At 32.1% G+C, this 6750-nt stretch overlaps 1 long non-coding RNA gene across 1 annotated transcript; it reads right to left on the reverse strand.

Moving 5' to 3' along the window:
* Window positions 1-978: 978 nt before the first annotated feature.
* LOC119765524 lies at window positions 979-6159 on the reverse strand. Its single transcript, XR_005276791.1, has 2 exons — window positions 5845-6159; window positions 979-1068 (listed from the first exon to the last, which is right to left on the reverse strand). It is a non-coding gene; the product is annotated as an uncharacterized LOC119765524 (long non-coding RNA).
* Between the last annotated feature and the right edge of the window lie 591 nt (window positions 6160-6750).

Below are 6750 nucleotides of genomic sequence, written 5' to 3' on the forward strand. Positions count from 1 at the left end.
ATTTTTAATTTTTGATTTTTTTCAACATTTATTTTTATAGTTTTTTTTTCTAAATTGCTGATTGTTTTAATTTCTGATTTTCTGCTTTTATTTCTTAACATTTCAAGCCATGAATTTTTTAACTTTAAAATTTTTCTATACTATTGATTTTTTTAATTTTGAAATTATGAATTTTGTGTATCTGTTTTTTTTTTTCTAAATTGCAGATTTGTAAAATGGACGTATTTTTAAATCTGTATTTGTATTTTTAAATTTCTTCTAAATTTTTGCTTTTTACTTTTGTTTTTATTTTTATTGTTTTTTTTTTTGAAATTCTAAATATCTGATTATTTTTATTATTGACTGTTACTTCTAGAAAATAAGTGAGAATATGCCAATGAGAAGGAATTCGCCTTCCAAACATAAACATAAACATCTAATCGCCACTCTTTCCTATCGATTTCGGAAAACTATCGATTAAGCCCTGAGACTGAATTGGGTTCTCGTAGCATGAAGTGGTGTCCATGTGTTAAAATGGAAGCTTCAGTAATATACTGAAAACTTCGAATGCAATTCCACATCGGATCAAATCATACTCCTTGACAAAACAAGCATCAAAACTATGATACTCATTATGACAAAGCCCAGGGATATTCGAACTGTTTTATTAGAAAATAAGTATTTCCATGCAAGTACACGTTGGTACATGTGTTGTGGATTGTTCACAGACAATGGAAAATCATTTTTTCTTGGTACAATTGTCTGTAATGACAACGGGCAGCTTTTATTTTGATTAAGTTTTGTTGATTTATTTTGAATTTTCATCAAATTTCCCAAATATTCCAATTGTTTCATCAAAAAATAATTATTTCCATGTAAGTACAAGTTGGTACATGTGTTGTACATTGTTTACAGACAGTAGAATAACATTTATCATTTGGTTCAATTGTATTTTATAACGGGTAGCTTTGATTAAAATTTTATTGATTTTTTTTTTTCTTTTTTTAATTTCTCAAAGTTTTAAATTTATTGTACTCTGTATCCATAGTAGAATGAATACACATCATGTTCAAACACTTGCAAAGGCACCTGAAAAACATTTTTCTCTTTCAGTTATTATTGTCATACATGTTGGTTTTATTAATTAAGCTGAATTAGATTTTAAGGGAGGCGCATGGTAGTTTATATTCACAAAATCGATAAATTGTTCTACAGTTGGCTTAAATCAACTTAAGTATGGACTTTTTATTACCAAACTCAATTTAAACTTTCCAAGGAACACGATCCCGTTGTCAAAATCAAAACACAAAGTACTTCAAAAGTTAAGTATAAAGGGAAGGGAAGTACTACTTATAAGAAGTTTAGGTAAAATCTGAACACAGATTCACTAGGTACATCGACTTTTCTCTAATAGAGAAGTTCATTTGTTGACGTTTTTTAAAAAAACAGCTATCTTTACAGCATGGCAAGGCTACTTATCGATTCTTAGAAGTACATCAAAAATCCTTAAAGGTACACATATGTACCACTTTGGTACATTGAATTGAACTAAATTTGAATTTATTTACTTTTACCATGTTCGGATTTTCGATTTGGCCAGATTGACATGCTGGATGGATTGACATATATGGGTCATTCCATCTGAAGCGGAACAGCATTTGGAAATTACCATCTCCGATTCTGCTCAAATTTGGCAGAGCTGTTGAGACTGTCAAGACATGCAAAAATCCCGAATTTCGTCCAAATCGGACCACCTCCTCCATTTTTGTACCCTCCCAAAAAATCGACTTTTTGGCGATTTTTGAGCGAAACCCCTATCTTCAAACGACGAAGAAGTAACCACAATCTTAGAGGGTCGGTCTTTGACTCAATTTTGAAGGAAATTGGACGTAGAATCCATTTCCGTGATCAAATTTTAGATTAAAATATTGTTTCTACCTGTATTGCGCAATTGAAAACTTTAAATGGCCGTATCTCAAAACAGCCCTATTTATTTTTTGAATTTGACCTCACCATCGTATTCCCGGCCAATTTTACATAAGAATCACTTATCGTCAGAAAGGAATATGTTTCGATCCAGAGATATCGAATTTTAAAGTTTTAAGTATTTGAGATTACTAGGGTTAGTGAAATTTCACGATTTCGCGGACAGCGTGAAATCCGCGAAATTTGGCTTTTTCCGTGAAATCCCGTGAAATTTTATGTTTGTGTGAAACTGTAACGATATTTCTTATAATAATTTATCAAACTCAAATAGGAATGAAAATAATCTTATGAACTACTGTTGAATTACGCGAGTGAATACCCTGGTTTAATTACTAATATAAGGTATTTTTGACGATTTTGTTGACGGCGTAAAATTCGTGAAATTTATCAATTTCCTCAAATCATTTTTTAAATAACAACATCATTATATCATCCATAAAGACATATTAAACTAAATTTAATTAGATTTCAATTGAAAAGCATGCTACGTATCATCTAAAGAATTGTTCAGTTTTTCAGTTTCTTTTAGAAACTAACTAAATTTATTAATATCTTCATTCGCTGCAATACCAATTTTACTGCTATTTTATTTGAAACAAAAAAATCAAATAAAAAAATGAAGAGTATTTTTAAAAACTTTTAAAACATTTCAGATTTTTGTTCAGAGTCCTGTTTAATTTTAACGATATTTGTTAAAAAATACTACATTTTATGTTTTCTGTTCCTATTTGGAATAAAAATTTGGACTTCGTTGCAAATCACATTATTTTGGCCTATTGACTTAAAATTTAATTTTTGATAAGTTAGATGAAAACTTTAAAAATTATTTTTTATGTGCTAAATGTCGCTGAAAATTAAAATTATTTTACTCTTTATGGCTGGACAAGATTTTTAAATCTTGGTTTGATATGAAATTAAAAAAAAAAGTAAAATGATAAAACAGAAGCAAATCAGCAAACAATTTTTAGCAGTTAAGCAGTTCAGTAAATGAGAATACGCATGCCCTAGATTTTGTTTCAAAAAATATATAGAGCTCATCCATAAACCAGAATAACATATGGGTCATTCCACCTGAAGAGTGCAAGAAAAAATGCAAATTTGAAAATGACCATCTCCGATTCTGCTCAAATTTGGCAGAGCTGTTGAGACTATCAAAACATGCAAAAATCCCGAATTTCATCTAATTCGGACCACCCCCTCTATTTTTGTACCCTCCCGAAAAATCGACGTTTTGGCAATTTTTGAGCGAAACCCCTATTTTCAAACGATGCTAACTCAGGAACCACAAATCTTAGAGGATCGGTCTTACACTCAATTTTGAAGGAAATCGGACGTAGAATCTATTTCCGTGATCAATTTAGATTAAAATATTTTGTCTGCCTGTATTACGCAATTCAAAACTTTAAATGGCCGTATCTCAAAACAGCCCTATTTATTTTTCAAATTTGACCTCACCATCGTATTCCCCGTCCGATTTTACATAAGAATCACTTATCGACAGAAAGGAATATGTTTCGTTTCAGAGATATCGAATTTTAAAGTTTTAAGTATTTGAGATTACCTGTATTTGCTTTATTTGCCGCATATGCTAGAAGCACTCGGGCGCGCTGATCAATAACTGCTACCTGGTAATTTATTGAAATAAGATTTCATCCCAAATTAGGCAAAAATTGAATGTACACCACTGTAGGAAACTGCTGTATAATCCAAAATTAAAATAGTATACGGTGAACTTGTGTGCTAGCCCACAGGAAAGAGCAAGAACGACACGCAATACAGGGCAGAAAGGAATTCCCGCAGAGCTAGCAGGAAATTGTAATTGATCTTGTAAGTCACAAGAAAAAGTGTACGATACATTATCGTGTTAAAAATTATGAATTAGCATGAATAAAACACTCGTGAAGCATAATTAAGGAGGAGGATTTTTGGAAAGTATAAAACTTAAAAATGTAAGAAAATCACAAAGATTAATCTGATTTATTATCTGATTAAGATCAAATTCAGTGGTGTTGATTTCGACACCGTCCGAACATTTTTTTTTGTTTCTCAACCATTTCGAAATCTTGGAAGACGATACAGCTGCTGTATCAGAAGTAAATGGTTTTGTTTTGAAATTAAATGTACCAGAATTTAAAAAAATATTATTTAGATGAAAACAATCTAAAAAACGGTTTAATTTAATCAATCTTTCAAACCGTAAGTCAGATTTTAGGGTTTTTGCTGAATGGCATTATTTCGCTACCGCACATGGCAAAAGTTCTAGAACCCATGATAATTATTTCATCTACTACAGCCAGCTCTACATTTGTGCTTGCTTCAAATAAAAGAAATAATTTATTAAAGTGGGATGGAATGAGGAATAAGGAAAAATATGAAAACAAAAGAAAAAATATATTTTTAAATAGGTATATTGTAAAAACGTTGTAGCATTTGCAAATATAATGGTAAAGTGTCTTTAATAAAACTAATAGTAATAATTTGCAAATAAATATTAAAAGTTAATTTTTTCTTAATATGGTTCAATGACACTGTGATCATGAAGAACAGTGCATTGAAAATTACCCAATTAATATTCCTTAAACAAAAATAGGTTGTTCAAGGTATTGATTATTTAAAAATCGTATAAAATTATAAAAATAATTCATCTTACAAAACACCAGAGGGCTTTTGTTAATTTGATTTGGTTAACCGCGGTGGATTTTCTTGAAATAATTCGAACTGTCAAAAATCCACCAAAGCATCTACCGGTGGATATTTTTCTACCACAGATTTTTGTGCGATTAATGTGGTAGATGCTTTGGTGGATTTTTGACAGTTCGAATTATTTCAGGAAAATCCACCGCGGTTAACCAAATCAAATTAACAAAAGCCCTCAGGTAGTAATTATTGATCAGCAGGACTGAGTGCTTCTTGCATATGCGGCGAATGAAGCTGATGTAGGTAATCTCAAATACTCAAAACTTTAAAATTCGATATCTCTGGAACGAAACATATTCCTTTCTGTCTATAAGTGATTCTTATGTAAAATTGGACGGGGAATACAATGGTGAGGTCAAATTTAAAAATAAATAGGGCTGTTTTGAGATACGGCCATTTAAAGTTTTCAATTGCGCAATACAGGTAGAAACAATATTTTAATCTAAATGTTGATCATGGAAATGGATTCTACCAATTTCCATCAAAATTGAGTCTAAGACCGACCCTCTAAGATTTGTGGTTCCTGAGTTATCGTCGTTTGAAGATAGGGGTTTTGCTCAAAAATCGCCAAAAAGTCGATTTTTGGGAGGGTACAAAAATGGAGGGGGTGGTCCGATTTGGACGAAATTCGGGATTTTTGCATGTTTTGATAGCCTCAACAGCTCTGCCAAATTTGAGCAGAATCGGAGATGGTAATTTTCAAATTTGCATTTTTTTCTTGCACACTTCAGGTGGAATGACCCATATATGATAAGTAGTCAGAAAACGCATTGTGGTTTGAAACCCTGACCTTTACCCTTTTATCAGACAGAAGCCGTGACCACTACTGCGACACATCTTTTAGAATGTAGCAAGTTAATAGTCAGGACCCGGTGCTTGCGATTCCCGTTACAGTTTATATTGAATTCCAATAAGAATGTAACAGCAAAATCAGGCATCGGGTCCAGACTGTTGATACACATAAATATGGTATTTTTATTTGCCAATCATAAGAAAAGCAATATGCACTATTTCACATTTTATAACATGATCAAACCATCTGACAACTAAAAGTTAAACCCAAATTGGCTGCACTAACTAATTTTAAACTAAGAAAATTGTTTTCTGACATGAAAAAATATATATTGAGGCACCCAGTTTTCGTTTTTTTTTTGTTACACAATTGTTGACCGTATTACTTACTAGCATTTTCTTCTTGTTTAGTTGTTTCGATACTTTTTCCCAATAAAATGTTGTTAAAAGAAGTTATAAAAGTCTGACACTACTTAAATTCTGTCTATAGTTTCCAGCCAAGGCTGTCAGCAACCAATGTCAGCTTCCATCCATGGATTTCTACCTAAGGTACTCGCGATTTAGTATGTAGTGGTGTGGTTGTCAAAATCGCTATATCTGACTCTGTCACTCCGATGAAGGTGACTTTGTTTATTTTTTGGTATTCTTGGCACGGTCCATTGTTCGTTTGTTTTTGTTTTGGTTTTCGTGGCACAGCAAGGCTGTATATCATAGGTACTCGCGATCTTGCTTTGCATTAGTGTGAGTCATAGAATAGAAGTCCAACTGTCAAAAACAAGTTGTATCACTTTTTTCTCGAGAACAAGTAGCGCCGCGTATCGGCGATGGTATACTTTATTATGCCACTACTCTGGCATAATTTCAAGAAAGTGTTGCTGAAGGTGACAACAACACCATTATTGATTTTTATTCGGAAGAATTTAATTAAAATTTGTTTTATTCTTAGCATCAACAAACCGGGAGTGAAACACGCAGACAAAGAGGCAGTATGGAAAGTCTGCTGCTGTATTTTCTATGGTTCTAAACTTTCACAGCGCTTTTAAACTTCGTTTTGAAAATTAATTTTTAATCAGCATATATGATGAAAAACATTTTCAATTTGAACAAGTCTGGGCCAAAGCCACTATTGCAGGCCAAGTACACATTTTTGCATCAGTATACTTTCCGCCGGACCATGCAAATAAACAGTCGTATGAACTATTCTTTAAAACAGTAGAAATCATAACATCAAAAATGGAACCGGAAGTAAAACTTCACATTTATGGCGACTTTAATCAAAGCAAAGTCGAATTTATA

This window comes from Culex quinquefasciatus, chromosome 1 (genome assembly GCF_015732765.1).
Source record: "Culex quinquefasciatus strain JHB chromosome 1, VPISU_Cqui_1.0_pri_paternal, whole genome shotgun sequence".
NCBI lineage: Eukaryota > Metazoa > Arthropoda > Insecta > Diptera > Culicidae > Culex > Culex quinquefasciatus.